At 44.6% G+C, this 18,012-nt stretch overlaps 1 protein-coding gene and 1 long non-coding RNA gene across 3 annotated transcripts in view; one reads left to right on the top strand and one right to left on the bottom strand.

Annotated features, from left to right (window-relative positions):
* AUH (AU RNA binding methylglutaconyl-CoA hydratase) overlaps positions 1–18,012 on the bottom strand; it is a 510,281-nt gene that overhangs the window by 243,741 nt on the left and 248,528 nt on the right. The gene's annotated exons all lie outside the window — the stretch shown is intronic.
* On the top strand, positions 11–17,934 carry LOC125636953 (uncharacterized). The gene is made up of 3 exons (XR_007356783.2): positions 11–468; positions 1,955–2,043; positions 11,697–17,934. It is a non-coding gene; the product is annotated as an uncharacterized LOC125636953 (long non-coding RNA).

The raw sequence follows: 18,012 nt of genomic DNA, 5'->3' as shown, positions 1-18,012 counted from the left end.
TTACGTAATTACCCAAAGGATAGCCAGAGGCCAGAGTTAAGGTGGAGACTTTCTCGGTGTCTTTTGCTTATTGACTCTGGAACACTTTCCGCCGCAATTTAGTTACCCTGTAGCTTTTACAGAACTCCAGTGCAAACAGATGCTGTTGCGGCGCAGGCGTGAAGGGGCCCAGAGAAGAGGCGAAATATGCCCTGCTGGCTGTCGGCATGGGACAGCACAAATAAACACGCCGCCTGCTTGTCCTACCCCAGCGGCCCCGGGAGAAGCGGGGAGCGGGGGGGGGGGGGGCAGAAGCTACACCCCCCCACACCGCAACAAGCCTGTCAAGCACGCAACACGCGGGGGACAGGGAGCCCCGAGTCCCTTCCCCGCGAGTGGAGGCTGTGGTCCGTGCAGTGGCAGCGAGGTGAAGAACTTTGAAGGCTTTGTAGGAAATTAAAGAGAAAGATGCGCGGGGGAATGAGGCCTGTGAGTATGGGTAGAACTGGGGGGAAGGACAGTCTTTGTATGGAAGTGTCTGTTTGCAGTGTGAAGGTTCCTCCTGTGTGTGTTTGTGAGGGTGTGGAGTGAGCAAGTGTGTGTGTAAGGGGAGTGATGCGTGCGTCTAGAGAGTGCAGCTCGGTGTGGCTGTGTATTTATGGTGACAGAGCGTGTCTGGGGCGGGGAGGGGGAGGGAAGATGAGGGGAGCTGACTTTTTGCTGTGTGGGGGACTGAGAACCTCTATGTGTAGGGAGGAGTCATCTGAACAAAAACAAAGCCCTTGTTCTTATAGTCAGTGATAAAAATGTCAAATAGAACATAAAAAACACTGCACCTTTATAGGTTGTTTGATCTGAAGTGTGATTAGGCAGAGTGTAGCTGTTAAGAAATTAAAAATAAAAACTCTCGCAAGTGGCTAGAAGTATTATAGTTTCGAAGTCATTGCACAACTGTTTTTAGGTACATATCTGTCACCTAGTCCCAGTACGGGTAATCCTCCAATGAATTACAGTTAATCGTTGGTTAGCAAAAAGCCTGCTGAAGCTACCCTGATTCCTTAATGGGTGTGTTCCCTGCTGTTAGCCAGTTGGCATTTTGTGCTACAGAGCATCTACTGTATGCATGAGAGTAGAGCTAGTGTTTTCTTTCCCTGAACTTCAAGGACAATGTAAGTATTTCTTCTACTGACTTAAATTTCTCCTCTCATCCCAGTCATAAAATCCTCAAAAATAAGGAAATATTTTATAGCACCAATCATCACACATTTATTTATTTTCTAGTTGAATGGCCCTTTCTCACTCTTTAAGAACAGCTCACAAAGGTTCAGAAGGGGTGCTTGCCTACAGTCTAACGTTTGTCATACCTTTGCTTCTCTTCCCAGGGTACTAAAACAAAAAGAACACTAAATAAATTAGGCCATATCTACAATAGCACTTATGTCAGCAAAACTTTTGTCACTGGGGGTGTGAAAAAACACCCCTAAGTGATATAAGTTTTGCTGGCTTGAGCATTCAAGTATCACAGTGCTGTCAGCCAGAGATGCTCTCCTGCCAACATAACTACTGCTGTTCATTGAGCTGGTTCTATTATATCCATGGGAGAGAATCACAGAATATCAGGGTTGGAAGGGACCTCAGAAGATCATCTAGTCCAACCCCCTGCTCAAAGCAAGGCCAATCCCCAATGTTTGCCCCAGATCCCTAAATGGTCCCCTCAAGGATTGAACTCACAACTCTGGGTTCAGCAGGCCAATGCTCAACCCACTGAGCTATCCCTCCCCAGCTCTCTCTCATCAGCGTAACGTAGCTACACAAGCACTCTTACAGCGTTACAGCTCTGCTGCTGTAAGCTTGTAAGTATAGACAAGGCCTTAGTTTGGTGTTGGTATGACTTTTGTTTATCATCTATGTTAGAAAATGACACGTGGGCAGCTAGAAATCCAGTTCTCCTCTCAGAACGTGTTTGAATTTACAGAGACAAGATGGAACAGATTGTTTAGCACATATTTCAAGGGACCGTGCAAGGTGAAGTGACATTTGACCGTCTGACATGTGAGAGATAAGGTGAGTGAGCTGATATCTTTTATTGGACTGACTTCTGTTGGTGGAAGAGACTGAGGCCTGGTCTACACTAGATAATTAGGTTCATTTAACTACATCATTCCCCATGTAGACAACACTAGGTTAATGGAAGAATTTTTCTGATAACCTAGCTACCACCTTTCGGGGAGGTGGATTACATACACCAATGGAAGAACTCCTCCTGTCAGTGTAGGTAGTGCCTATACTGAAGTGCTGTGCTGCTGTAGCATTTTAAGTATAGACATACCGAGGCCTTGGCTACACTTGTGAGTTGGAGCACATTAAATCAGCCCTAACTCCTGAGGTGTCCACACTGGCAAGGCACATAGAGCGCCTGGATTCCATGGCTGGAGCGCCCCTGGTACTCCACCTCTATGAGAAGCGAGAAGCATAAACCTTGCTGTGCCCCAGCTGGAGCGCCGCAGTGCCAGTGTGGACGCCCTGGTCTATTAATGCACTCTGCTCGGCCTCCATGAAGTGTCCCACAATGCCTGTTCTAGCCACTCTGGTCATCACTTTGGTCTACTGCCCTGCCCTCAGGTGACCAACCATCAGACCCACCCTTTAAATTCTCCAGGAATTTTGAAATTTCCCTTCCTGTTTGCTCAGCAAGGCATAGAGTGCTCTCAGCAAATCTTCCCAGGTGACCATGCCTCCACGTGCCAGGTGATCCCCAGTATGGAGCAATGGCGAGGTGCTGGACCTCATCAGTGTTTTGGGGGAGGAAGCTGCCTAGTCCCAGCTGCACTTTCGCTGTAGGAATTATGATACCTATGGGCAGATATCAAGGGCTATGATAGAAAGGGGCCATGACTGGGATGCAGTGCAGTGCAGCATTAAAGTGAAGGAGCTTTAGAATGCCTACCACAAAGTGCGGGAGGCAAACCGCCACTATGGTGCTGCCCCCACGACCTGCCGTTTCTACAAAGAGCTGGACGCGATACTTGGGGGCGACCCCACCTCCACTGCGAAGAGCGCTCAAAGGCCGTAGCAGCCCAGAGTTCAACAAGGCAGGAGGAGGAGGGCCCAGAGCCAGAGGACGGCCCGGCATCCCTGAATGCATGCAGCCAGGAGCTGTTTTCAAGCCAGGAGCAAGATAGCCAGTCGCAGCGGATGGTGCTTGTGGAAGAACAAACAGCAGAGGTGGTGCCCGGTAAGCAACTTTTACTTTGGGAAGGTAGTTGTTCGGTGCAGGCTCTTGGGGCAAGGAGGGTTGCAGAAAAAAGGGTTAGGGCCGCGTGCATGCCTAGATGTGGAATAGGGGGCGTTGATGTGCTCTCACATTGCGGTAATTGGCCTCGTTGATCTCATCAAAGGTCTCATGCAGAAGCTGGGCAATCTGCTTGCACAGATTCCTTGGCAGAGCTACTGTGCTCTTTGTCCCAGTCAGGCTAACATGTCCACGCCACTGTGCCGTGAGGGGACCATTGCTGCACGCAGGCAAGTGGGATAAGGCCCAGCGCAGAAGCCTCATTGTAGTAGAAGACCCTCCCTTGCTTCCCAGGTCACCTTCTGCAGCGAGATATCTTCCAGGACAAACTCATCCTATGGAAAATGTGGGGACAGTGTTCAGTATAGGGGCCCCCTGCAGTTCTCCCCAAGCCACAGAACCCCAGAGGACAGTATAGCCCTGAAACAATCAGTCCCCCTTGCCCCTGTGCTCACTCACAATTTTGGGGCTCTCGTGGATTATGTGCACTTTGGGACGGGCACTTTCTGTTATTGTGTGCACTCTGCTTGTCTTTAAGTTCAGCCGAATCATTGCTCTGTCTAGTGTGAACAATGCTGCCTCTTAAGTGTTGCATTTTGGCTTTACAGATGCAACCTTGAGATCCCAGCTGTCCTTGTTATCAAAGGCTGAAAGGCTGTGAAGAACCAAGGAGGACCTTCTGCATGAAGTCATGCAGCAGTCCCTTACTGAAAATCAAAAAGTACGGGAGTGGTGGGAGACCGAAAGGAGGCTCCGCCAGCAGAATACGGATCACTGGCATCAAAGCATGGAGTGGTTCCTAAGCATTATGGAGTGACAAGCGGACTCGATGCAGGTGCTCATAGCACTACAGACGAAGCAGATCCACACCCATCCTCACCCCACTGGCACCCCTTGTCCCAAAACTCTTTCCCTTGTGCCCCCATGTCACTGCCAACCTACTTTCCCCAACATCCAGGTTCTTACCACCACCAGCTGCCTCCAACACCTGTAGCTTCACCACCCAGTCCTGAAAACTACGACCCTTACCCACTGTACTCAACCCCCATCACCATATATTTTAGCCAGCCTGAAGTGCAGCACTCACTGCACAGCACTCCAGACAGGAAGGCTAAATATGATAACAGGACATCCGCAAATCTGTGATTGTCCTGTTCCCCACTCTTCCCTCCTCCCACACAGCACAGATGTGTCATGCCATGTGTGGTTTCCCAGCAATTGTATATCTTTTCAGTAAATGAATTTTTTGGCTTTGGAAACATTCTTTATTGCATTAAGTAAACGATACCTTAGCCCAGGAAAGAAACAGGCACTGCAAGTCAGTGTAGCACACACAGATGCCTACTAGCATTGGAACCACTGCACTTTGCTCCTGTGCAGGGCACCAAACATCACTGGTGGCTTTCAGCATCAAATTGCTCCCTCAAGGTATCCCTAATCCTTATAGCCCTGTGTAGGGGCAAGGTTGCGGAAGATTGGCGAGGAGCTAAGTGGTGGACTGAGTACGTGACTGGATGTAAGTGGAGGATGCAGGCAGTTTCAATGAACTTTATCCGACAGACCCGGCCAAAAGATATTATAGCATAGCTCAGCATATTTTTGCCTGTAAACAAGTCAGTTTATGTAATAAGCATAAATCATACATGTAAGAATGTAACCGGCTGTTGACCCCATGTAACCCCGAGATAAGCGCGGAGAATATAGCACCGCAGAGGACTCCCCCGCGGTGGAGTCCTGCCTGGTCAGCTGTCCCGAATGGCCAGAGTCCCCTGCAGTCCCTCCGCACGTCCTAGGGGTTCCCCGCGCAGATTGGAGCGTAAGTTCTTCCTTCCTTCAATAAAGCACAGTTTACTCTTCTTAGGCCTGAGTGTCCTTCTTTCGCTGGTATCTTTTTCCCCCCTCAGCCCTTGTGGGCACACCCTGCACTGGGCCCCTCTAATAGCCCTGGTCTCTGACTGTTCAAATTCAGCCTCCAGGTGTTGAACCTCCAAGTTCCATGCCTGAGTGAAGCTTTCACCCTTCCCTTCACAAATGTTATGGAGGGTACAGCACGCGGCTATAACCATGGGGATGTTGTCATCAGCCACATCCAGCTTCTCATACAGACAGTGCCAGCGGCCCTTTAAACAGCCAAAAGCACACTCAACAGTCATTCTGCACTAACTCAGCCTGTTGTTGAACCGCTCCTTGCTGCTGTCAAGGCTCCCTGTGTAGGGTTTCATGAGCCATGGCATTAAAAAGGGTAAGCAGGGTCTCCAAGGATCACAATGGGCATTTCAACTTCCCCTACGGTGATCTTCTGGTCTGGGAAGAAAGTCCTGGCTTGCAGCTTCCTGAACAGACCTGTGTTCCGAAAGATACGTGCGTCATGCACCTTTCCGGACCAGCCTGCGTTAATGTCCATGAAACGCCCCCAGTGATCCACAAGCATCTGGAAAACCATTGAGAAATACCCTCTTTTGATTTATGTACTTGGAGACTAGGTGATCTGGTGTCAGAATTGAAATATGCATCCCATCTATCGCCCCTTCGCAGTTAGGGAAACCCATTTGTGCAAAGCCAACCACAATGTCACGCACATTGCCCAGAGTCACGGTTCTTCTGAGCAGGATGCGATTAATGGCCCTGCACACTTGCATCAACATGATTCCAGCAGTCGACTTTCCCACTCCGAACTGGTTAGCGAGCTATCGATAGCTGTTTGGAATTGCCAGCTTCCAGACTGCAATAGCCACGTGCTTCTCCACCGGCAGGGCAGCTCTAAATCTCGTGTCCTCGTGCCGCAGGGTGGGGCGAGCTCAGCACACAGTCCCATGAAAGTGGCTTTCCTCATCCGAAAGTTCTGCAGCCACTGCTCATCATCCCAGACTTGCATGACAATGCAATCCCACCACTCAGTGCTTGTTTCCCGAGCCCAAAAGCGGCATTCCACTGTGGTGAGCATGTCCGTGAATGCCACAAGCCATCTTGTGTCATATGCATTATTCAAGTCGACATCATCATCGGACTCCTCACTGTCACTTTGTAGCTTCAGGAGTAACTCGACTGCAATTCATGATGTGCTGTCGAGACCCATCAGCATATTCCTCACAAGTTCGGGATCCATTTCTGCAGACCAAAAGGGAAGACAGAGCACGCAGTACAAGAACCATTGAAAGATGGGACCAGATATGGACGGAAGCACAGGGATTGCTGGGTTGCAAAGCGATGCATCATGGGGCATTGGGACAGGACCCAAGATGCCCCGCACCCTCTGCCTACAAACCACAGTGCCAGAATGGGAAGAGGTGCTCTGTGGGATAGCTGCCCATAATGCACCACTCCCAATGCCGCTGCAAGTGCTGCAAATGTGGCTATGCCACAGCGCTTGCAGCAGACAGTGTGAACACATGGCAGCGCTTTCCCTGCTGCGGTCTACAAGGGCTGGTTTACCTCCTGGCGCTCTACATCTGCAAGTGTAGCCATGCCCCCAGAGACAAACTTTCGACCTACACAGAGCTAGGTGGAACAGAATGTTAAGCATAGGAGTTAACACGTTGCGAGGCACCATTCAAAATTAACTGGGCCATTGGCACCTCTGCAAGACATAGGACAAAGGACCATTAGTGGGTTACACATTGTTGTAAAGAGACATAAAACCAGTATCTCTATTAAGTGCATGATTTTTAGGCTATGTCTACACTGTGCACTTTACCACGGTCCTCTCCCGGTGACAAAATAAAACCACCCCCAATGAGGGGCGGTAGCTTCTCTCCTGTTGATGAAGCGCCATCCACCCTGGCGCTTTTCATCGCTAAAACTTTTGTTGTTCAAGGGAGTGTTTTTTCACACCCCTGAGTTACACAAGTTTTAGCAACGAAAGTGCCAGTGTAGACGTAGTCTTAGTATCTAGCAACAGGGTAAATTTAAGCTTCCACGGTCATCTTTTGAAGGTATTGTCAGGTGTTATATGACATGTTTTCCCTTCTTTTACTCACAATGGGCTTGAAACACTTTTTGCCTTTTTCCCCAACAAAAGCTAAATTCCCCCAAGACAGCAAAGACAAGATTATTTTAAAAATTCTGTGTCCAGAGTAAAAATGATTTTTGATTTCATTCTGTTAAGATTCTTATTAAAATATTCGCAAAAAGAAAAGGAGTACTTGTGGCACCTTAGAGACTAACCAATTTATTTGAGCATGAGCTTTCGTGAGCCACAGCTCACTTCATCAGATGTGTACCGTGGAAACTGCAGCAGACTTTATATATACACAGAGAATATGAAATAATACCTCCTCCCACCCCACTGTCCTGCTGGTAATAGCTTATCTAAAGTGATCAGCAGGTGGGCCATTTCCAGCACAAATCCAGGTTTTCTCACCCTCCACCCCCCCCACACAAATTCACTCTCCTGCTGGTGCTAGCCCATCCAAAGTGACAACTCTTTACATAATCAAGTCAGGCTATTTCCTGCATAGATCCAGGCTGACAAAGGAGGTGCTGTTGTCATCATGAATAGGTCGGAATATGAACAAGAGGCTGCTAGGCAGCTCTCCAACACGAGTTTCTACAAGCCATTACCCTATGATCCCACTGAGAGTTACCAAAAGCAACTACAGCATTTGCTCAAGAAACTTCCTGAAAAAGCACAAGATCAAATCCGCACAGACACACCCCTGGAACCCCGACCTGGGATATTCTATCTACTACCCAAGATCCATAAACCTGGAAATCCTGGGCGCCCCATCATCTCAGGCATTGGCACCCTGACAGCAGGATTGTCTGGCTATGTAGACTCCCTCCTCAGGCCCTACGCTACCAGCACTCCCAGCTACCTTCGAGACACCACTGACTTCCTGAGGAAACTTCAATCCATCGGTGATCTTCCTGATAACACCATCCTGGCTACTATGGATGTAGAAGCCCTCTACACCAACATTCCACACAAAGATGGACTACAGGCCGTCAGGAACACTATCCCCGATAATGTCACGGCTAACCTGGTGGCTGAACTTTGTGACTTTGTCCTTACCCATAACTATTTCACATTTGGGGACAATGTATACCTTCAGATCAGCGGCACTGCTATGGGTACCCGCATGGCCCCACAGTATGCCAACATTTTTATGGCTGATTTAGAACAACGCTTCCTCAGCTCTCGTCCCCTAAAGCCCCTACTCTACTTGCGCTATATTGATGACATCTTCATCATCTGGACCCATGGAAAAGAAGCCCTTGAGGAATTCCACCATGATTTCAACAATTTCCATCCCACCACCAACCTCAGCCTGGTCCAGTCCACACAAGAGATCCACTTCCTGGACACTACAGTGCTAATAAACAATGGCCACATAAACACCACCCTATACCGGAAACCTACTGACCGCTATTCCTACCTGCATGCCTCCAGCTTTCACCCTGACCACACCACACGATCCATCGTCTACAGCCAAGCTCTGCGATACAACCGCATTTGCTCCAACCCCTCAGACAGAGACAAACACCTACAAGATCTCTGTCAAGCTTTCTTACAACTACAATACCCACCTGCAGAAGTAAAGAAACAGATTGATAGAGCCAGAAGAGTTCCCAGAAGTTACCTACTACAGGACAGGCCTAACAAAGAAAATAACAGAACGCCACTAGCGGTCACCTTCAGCCCCCAACTAAAACCCCTCCAACGCATTATTAAGGATCTACAACCTATCCTAAAGGATGACCCAACACTCTCACAAGTCTTGGGAGACAGGCCAGTCCTTGCCTACAGACAGCCCCGCAACCTGAAGCAAATACTCACCAACAACCACATACCACACAACAGAACCACTAACCCAGGAACTTATCCTTGCAACAAAGCCCGTTGCCAATTGTGCCCACATATCTATTCAGGGGACACCATCACAGGGCCTAATAACATCAGCCACACTATCAGAGGCTCGTTCACCTGCACATCCACCAATGTGATATATGCCATCATGTGCCAGCAATGCCCCTCTGCCATGTACATTGGTCAAACTGGACAGTCTCTACGTAAAAGAATAAATGGACACAAATCAGATGTCAAGAATTATAACATTCATAAACCAGTCGGAGAACACTTCAATCTCTCTGGTCACGCAATCACAGACATGAAGGTCGCTATCTTAAAACAAAAAAACTTCAAATCCAGACTCCAGCGAGAAACTGCTGAATTGGAATTCATTTGCAAATTGGATACTATTAATTTAGGCTTAAATAGAGACTGGGAGTGGCTAAGTCATTATGCAAGGTAGCCTGTTTCCTCTTGTTTTTTCCTACCCCCTCCCCTCCCAGATATTCTGGTTTAACTTGGATTTAAACTTGGAGAGTGGTCAGTTTAGATGAGCTATTACCAGCAGGAGAGTGAGTTTGTGTGTGTTTGGGGGTGGGGGGGAAGTGAGAAAACCTGGATCTATGCAGGAAATAGCCCGACTTGATTATGTAAAGAGTTGTCACTTTGGATGGGCTAGCACCAGCAGGAGAGTGAATTTGTGTGGGGGGGTGGAGGGTGAGAAAACCTGGCTTTGTGCTGGAAATGGCCCACCTGCTGATCACTTTAGATAAGCTATTACCAGCAGGACAGTGGGGTGGGAGGAGGTATTGTTTCATATTCTCTGTGTGTATATAAAGTCTGCTGCAGTTTCCACGGTACACATCTGATGAAGTGAGCTGTGGCTCACGAAAGCTCATGCTCAAATAAATTGGTTAGTCTCTAAGGTGCCACAAGTACTCCTTTTCTTTTTGCGAATACAGACTAACACGGCTGTTCCTCTGAAACCTGTTATTAAAATATTATAATCCTGACTAGATTCCTGTTATCTTATTCTGCCATCTTAAATTAGTATTTGTCAGCAGAGTTAGGTCCAATGCAAAACACTCTTAACATTGTGCAAATTTAGGAAAGTGAATTGTGAATCAGCATTTTATCTTAATTCCACCTCTCATCATATTCATTCATGCCCTCCCTCAGAAGTGAAACAAGGTATCTTGAGTTCTTTTACATTTATCATAGAATCATAGAATATCAGGGTTGGAAGGGACCTCAGGAGGTCATCTAGTCCAACCCCCTGCTCAAAACAGGACCAGTCCCCAATTTTTGTCCCAGATCCCTAAATGGCCCCCTCAAGGATTGAACTCACAACCCTGGGTTTAGCAGGCCAATGCTCAAACCACTGAGCTATCCCTCCCCCCAATTTACATCCCCAGTAATTTATTTCACATGCTTATTAATCTTTGTGCTAACTGTTTTTGTTCAAGTTTCTTTTATTCCCAGTTTTCTAACTTCTAGGGTCTGTGGTCAGGGTGTTGGAATTAAATATAAAGCCTTCCCATTTCTAGACAACCAGTTTACAAACAGCCAAGGCCAATGGTGACCGAACATTGCTATCACCTGGTGGCCGTATAAAAAGTTTGATTGTTTCAGGTCCAATTGCCAGTGGATCACAAAAACCACCAAGATAATTGACACCCTGTTGGAAGTCTCAGAAGAGAGATCTAACATTGAACATGAAGATGGAACTACTCATATGTAGAGTTGGTTTGTCTAGGTCAAGTCTGGGGCACTGTGGTAGAGCTTTGTGGGGAAGTTATTACTTTCCATGCTATGCATGTTGTGCAGATAAGAAATAGTTGAGCTTCAGGACTGTGAAATCCAGCATCTTCCACAAAACCGAAAACTACACAGAGCTTTTTGCTAAAAAGGATAGCCCTTTTTCCACTGTGAAAAAAATGTATCCCTATGAATCCTGGACATTTCATAGTTTTAACTACTTAAGATCTTCTCCTTTCTAAGGAGGATGAACCCAGTGCTTTAATCTTCCTTCGTAATTTAGATTCTTGACATCTGGAGATCAGTCTCCAAGGCAATAATATCCTTCTCTGTGGGTGGGAAATACTGGATATAGTATTCCGAATGGAGTTTAGTTTCCTATTTCCTCATCTTTTTTTATCACTAGTTATAATCATCTACCAATCTGGACCTGGATCTTTCCCCAAGATCCACACACAAAGAGGAGCCTCTGTATGTAGAGCTCAACCCTCTTGCTTGAAAAGGGGGCCACTTCCACAGCACCTTGCCCTTCTACAAACCCTGTGAAGGGTACTCTGTGGGTCTGGAGTCCATACAAGGGGAAGAAGTTGACAGAATGGGGCTATGATTGAGGAGACACACACATCATCTCCCCTCCTTTCAAGACCCATAGAGCATAAACAAAACAAACTGAATACAATATGAAGCTGTAGTAAATGTACTGTACAAACCTCCCTCTCCTCAGAGGAGCCTAAACACTACTATGGTTTTAGGGGAGGACCTGACTTTGGAACTTCAAAGGAGCCATGATGCTAGGGACTGCGTGAGCCAGGGACAGTAGGAATTAGAATTGGTACAGAGGTACCAGGCCACTGAATAGATGTCTCTGTTTTTTTACAGATGCCTCAAGATCCACCAGGCTTGGGGTGAACACCACAACAAATCCCTTGGGCGCAGGCAAAAACACACGCATGCGCGCCCTCTCCCCCCATTGGAATGATTGGTGAGGAACTCTATGAAGTGAACCTTGCCGAGATTATCTCTCAGATTTTTCTATGGGAAGAGATGAACTGAGTCAGGAAATCTTAAGCTAAATTCACAAGTGACTCTAAGTTATATGACCTACATGCTCTTCTGGACATCTTTAGTGTGTAAATTATACCAACTTTGATTCCCACTTACCAGCATGTAACTTATACCCCTTTATATATTACTTCTGAATTTGGCCTAAAGAGTTTAACTGAACTAAATTGATGTAACTTACCCAGAGAGAGGCCGGAAGAGAGGAGGTGTAGCCTAAAATGCAATTAACAAGAGGATATAAGATGTTAATTTACACTTTCTGGCACCATCTTAAACTTCCTTTGACACCTTTACACCCACTTGCAGACATGTAATTTACACCTCCTCTCATTTAACCTCCAAATATGACTTTCTAGGGGACATCCTGACTCCATTGACGTCAATGGCAAAATTCCTGTGGACTTCAACAGGGGCAGGATTTCATCCTTTGCCTTTAATTGTACCCATTAAACAGTACAAAATAATATTACAAATATTGATTAGCTTGGAGGGCAATAGTAGTAAAATAATTCTCAGGATTGTGAAATATGGTAAAATTGAATGAATTATTTTAAATTAAGGGCTATATTTTTAGAAAATTAATAAAATCTGGGGATATAGCTACTCGTTGTTTTACTATCACCTTTGCTTTCTATTCACTACAGTCTTTGTATCCATAAGAGTGTAAATGCATAAAGATCCATACACAGAAAAAAAACCCTGTATGTGCTGATATTCTTGATGCCTGAGGAGTTCAGTGCATAAAAATGGTTCATGCTGACCAGCTGTTTCAATGTCTCTTGCTCAAGACGAGCAGTTACTGCAGGTTCCAGAGCATATATAATTGTAAGTAATATTATAAAGTTCAAAGAACTAAGCCAAAAAAAAAAGTATATTAAAGAAAGCAGCAAATCATTTGACTGAAAGAACTGTGATTCAAAGTATTAATCAAAATAGTTCCCTGCATCTGGAGATATTTGTGGGAACTGCACTGGAAAAACATTTGTTCTGTAACATACTCTAGTTAAGTGAAAACTCAAGGAATAGATGTTCACATTGTAGCTGAGGCAAACATAAATGAGGCAATGTTTATTGGAGCTGTTGAGTGTGAAGAAAAAACAAAAGTTGCACAATAACTGCACAGAATGAAGAAGGAAAATTTGCATGATACTATTTACACAGCAGCAGCCATCTTAGGTTAATGGATCATTCATAACCTTTACATTGCACAGAAGTGCAAAAGCAAATTTGACAACTGTGAATGACTTTCAAAGCCTGAAGTACAGATAAAAGGCAAAAAATAAGCTTGTACTGTAGGCATGTATTAGTTGAGCCAATGAAACAAAAAGAGGTGCGTAGAATGGACCAAAACTATTAGTGATCTACCACCAGAGCAACTTACGGTACTACCCTACTCAGAAAATAATGAGAAAGTAAAATCAGAGTAAAAGAAATCTACCTTCCTCTGATTTTGTGTGTTACTCACAGATGCTAATTTATTCAAAATCTCTCTTCAATATGAAGGCCTCATGTAGTGCACATTTCATTAGGGTTCTGCAAAACAGCAGAACTTTAGTGAGGTATCTGTATTTCACTGAATAGTTTGATAACCACAGTAAAGGACTGAAGTATTTTCAAAGGCTCCAAATTGATGAGCACATGTGCAGCTAATTCAAATAACACTGTACCACCTGAGATTTTGACCTACTACTGCCAGTGCCACTGAAAGCAGAAACATGTTTTACTGTTTATTGTTAATATCAGACAGAATAATCTCTGGAAGGCGGTGAAGCATGTGAAAATGTGCCAAATTAAAGAGTGCATAAACATATAGACACAAGCTGTGACACTTAGCCAGCTATGAATGCCTCCACAGCTACGAAAATACTAACAGCATCTCCCATACATATTATTGAGCAGGAGGAATGACAAGATGGAGCCCTGTGGAATACTAAATAAAAACTCCTTTGGGAAAAATGATTCACAAAACTACCCTCAGAGAGAAAGAGATAAATCACCTGTGGACATCTCCTTCCACTCCTCCAAGAGTTCACAGGTGAATCAGATACCTCATGATCAACAGTACAGAAGGCAGCAAATTGATCTGATAATATCATAATGGATACCTGATATTCATCCATTGTCAGGAAGAAATCATCAACTAAGGCAACAAGTACAGTCTTCCTACCCTTTTATCTGACCCTGATCTGTGTACAGCCTGACAAGGCTCAAGGAGATTTGAAGCATCTAGTTAGAGTTGTCTCACTTCAACCCTCTGAATGATGTTAACTTTTTAATCCCTGACCACTGAAATAAGGCAGAGAGACAGCTTGTCTAACAACATTATATTCTGGGAAGTATTGGTTAGAGCCAATATTTTCTAGTGCATTGGTACATCAGTCATACCAACTAAGAAAAGTAAAACAGGTATTAAAATATCAAGACGTTTGAATTTCTACTACAGTAATTATTGATGAGTCATTTGTTGAAGCCTCTGTACTTTGCAAAATAGTTTGTAAATGTGTTCCAATGAAGTGAAAATTTAGTAGTAACCTTAAAGACATTAAGAGCTATAAAAAGGTTGTCACGGCAGCAACAATTAACAGAAAGACAAGAAGCTGTTGTTTTGTGCAGCACATCTCTGTGATACTGTTTCATTGTTATTGTGTGTTAAAGCTTTATGTGAATATTGGCCAGCCTAGTTAAAGCCTTGTGAAATATCTGACTCTCTTGCATTGTGGACTGTCTAGAATATTACTGGCAGACAGTCCCTAGAGTGGTAGATATTGGAAGGAATGCTTTCTATTGCTCAACAGTAACCTCTCTTATTAAGGAAATCCCACTGAGTCAAGGTCACAAGTATGCAAAAATTAGGGGCCCCAAACCTCTAAACTCTTTCACCTTTTACTGTTCTCCCTCCCACCGCCCATCCAACACAAGCATTGGGTCAGATTCCCCTCCAATTTTTTCAATTCAGTTCAACTCAATGAGACTTTACTGCCATGACAAGTGTTGCCAAAGTGTAAGAAAAAGGCAGCTCTCTCAGTTATCTGACTCACCCCAGGCTACCAAACTCTCTTGAAATGCACCCTGGCTTGTCTAGGTGAACACGTAGCTATCATATATTTGTTCAATAACATACTCAATTTGTTCACTGTGTCCCAAGCAGACCTGCTCCATACACACACAGTACTATAACCTAAAATGTACCCAATAGTAATTATTAGCTAAACCACAGAAAGGAGCTCTAGAAAAATAATCACTACAGGGACTTACTTGAGAATTTATCCATTGTTCTTCCACTAAATGTCACTCAAGAGACAAATGACAAACACATAAGAGATTTGCACACGGCCAGGGAGTGAGAATGAGACTATGTAGGGCAATGTAGTAAGTTATCCTCAGTACTCTGTATTCAAAGGTACTTTAGAAGCATCCTATTTATTCAGACTTCTTCCTTTCTTTCAGTGAGGAGACAAAATACAAGACTAGGAGGAAAAGTCTCTGAGAAAGATTAGGGATGGATGAACCAAGGTTCCCGAACAGGTCTTCCAATCTGAGATATTCTAACTTGTCTTCACTGCAAAGTTAACTCAGGTTTTTACTTGAGTGTTGCCCTTAATTCATGTCTCAACCCCACACAAAATCCCTTAACTCAAGTGTGGTGGTGTTTTTAATTTAAGTTGTTTGGCACATCAGGGGGTATAGACTGAATTTCAAGTTAGGATAATTCATCAGCTGCTAACATGTCCACTTTTTGGAATATATGTAGGCTAACTCTACTCAAGTCCTCCAATGCCTTCTCATAATCCCCCCCCCCCCCCCCCATGTGCACAGAAAGGAAAGACAAGTTCTCCTGCAATTCACAGGGGAAGAATGCATCAAGCAGCTCAGCTTACTGAAGTGCAAAGTACCATGGGATATGCTCCCAGAAGCCCTAGTGCCACACATGCTTGAGTGCAGCACCACTGTGTACATAGCAGCTTGAGTGAAAAGTGCAGCATGGCCACTATCATTCAAGTTAGGCTAAATTGAAAGAAGTAACCCAAGTGTCAATAACTTGGGTTAACTCTCTAATGAGGGCATGCCCGACAAGAAAACATGATGTTGAGTTGTCTAGGTATGCCACAAGGATGCATTTCCTAAAATTTAAACTGAAGAGGAGAAGTCAGCTGGAGAGAAGGATTCATCTGAGAGTTGTTTGCTTGTTGCTGAAGGCCAGGGAGGTGTCACAGTGGGATTGTGTTTTGAGATAAGGGACTCAAAGATAGACCTTCTTGGAGAGTGGTGGGAGGGGGAACAATAATGTTGTACGGTGAAATCCTCGCTACTTTGAACTCAATGGGAATTTTGCCATGGACTTCAGTGGAGCCACAATTTCACCCCTGGTGTTCATTAATCCTAAAAAGACCTAGAAAGGGCATATTCTCCCAAATACAAGACCAAGAGGAAAAGTCTGTCAGAAAGATAAGGAATGGATGAACCAAGATTCCCTGAGACACGTTTAACATGGCATAAATGTGGAAGGAATAAGAACTGAGTTTATTTCTTATTAAAGGGCTTATCCAAGTTAAACCAGAACATCTGGTTTTTCCTACCCGCCCCCCCCAGATGTTCTGGTTTAACTTGGATTTAAACTTGGAGAGTGGTCAGTTTGGATGAGCTATTACCAGCAGGAGAGTGAGTTTGTGTGTGTATGGGGGTGGGGGGGATGTGAGAAAACCTGGATCTATGCAGGAAATAGCCCGACTTGATTATCATGCACATTGTGTAAAGAGTTGTCACTTTGGATGGGCTATCACCAGCAGGAGAGTGAATTTGTGTGGGGGTGTGGAGGGTGAGAAAACCTGGATTTGTGCTGGAAATGGCCCACCTGATGATCACTTTAGATAAGCTATTACCAGCAGGACAGTGGGGTGGGAGGAGGTATTGTTTCATATTCTCTGTGTATATATAAAGTCTGCTGCAGTTTCCACGGTATGCATCCGATGAAGTGAGCTGTAGCTCACGAAAGCTCATGCTCAAATAAATTGGTTAGTCTCTAAGGTGCCACAAGTACTCCTTTTCTTTTTGCGAATACAGACTAACACGGCTGTTACTCTGAAACCTGTCTTAATGAGAAAAGTTCACTTTATAGATACAGAGAGAACTTAATTAAATGTGAGCCTTTTTCAGTGTAACTGGTAGGAAGTTGTCAAGTGTTATAAGATTTGGGATAAAGAATCCTTTACATAAGAGGGGTTGTATTATTTTCAGTCTGCCCTGAACAAACTGAAACTCAAGGAGTGAGCAGAGGCTGTATAAACTATTATCAAAACCTACTCAGAATCTGTCTCATCACAGATGGATTCTCCTGTTGAAGAGATTCCCTGATACATGCACACATTCCATAGATGCCTTCTTTTAAGCAATAATGCACATTGTAATTGGGTATCATGAGATAATGGACCATATTGTGAGTTATTTGTTCTAGGCCTGGAGCAATGATTCCTCCAGATCAATTTCCTCCCGTTAGGCCCAGAATAAAAGGAAAATAATTAACCTGATATGTTGTCATAAATATAACGGGAAGGGAAACCACCTTTCTGTATACACTGCTATAAAATCCCTCCTGGCCAGAGGCAATATCTTACCACCTGTAAAGGGTTAAGAAGTTCAGCTAACCTGGCTGGCACCTGACCCAAAGGACCAATAAGGGGACAAGATACTTTCAAATCTTGGGGGGGGGGAGGCTTTTGTTTTGTGCTCTTTGTTTACGTGGTTGTTCTCTCTTGGGACTGAGAGAGGCCAGACAGAAATCCATCTGCTCCAACCCATCCTAATCCAAGTCTCCAATATTGCAACCAGTATAGGTAAACCAGGCAAGGCAGATTAGTTTATCTTTTGTTTTATGTGAATTTTCCCTGTGTTAAGAGGGAGGTTTATTCCTGTTTTCTGTAACTCTAAGGTTTTGCCCAGAGGGGGATCCTCTGTGTTTTGAATCTGAATACGCTGTAAAGTATTTTCCATCCTGATTTTACAGAGATGATTTTTACCTTTCTTTTTTTTTAATAAAATCCTTCTTTTAAGAACCTGACTGATTTTCCCATTGTTCCAAGATCCAGGGGTTTGAGTATTTGATGATTTTGTAACAAATTGGTTAGGATATTATTCT

The sequence above is a fragment of the Caretta caretta genome, chromosome 5 (assembly GCF_965140235.1).
Source record: "Caretta caretta isolate rCarCar2 chromosome 5, rCarCar1.hap1, whole genome shotgun sequence".
Taxonomy (NCBI): Eukaryota; Metazoa; Chordata; order Testudines; family Cheloniidae; genus Caretta; species Caretta caretta.
Note: the sequence above shows the minus strand (reverse complement) of the source record. Positions and strands in the feature narration are given on the sequence as shown.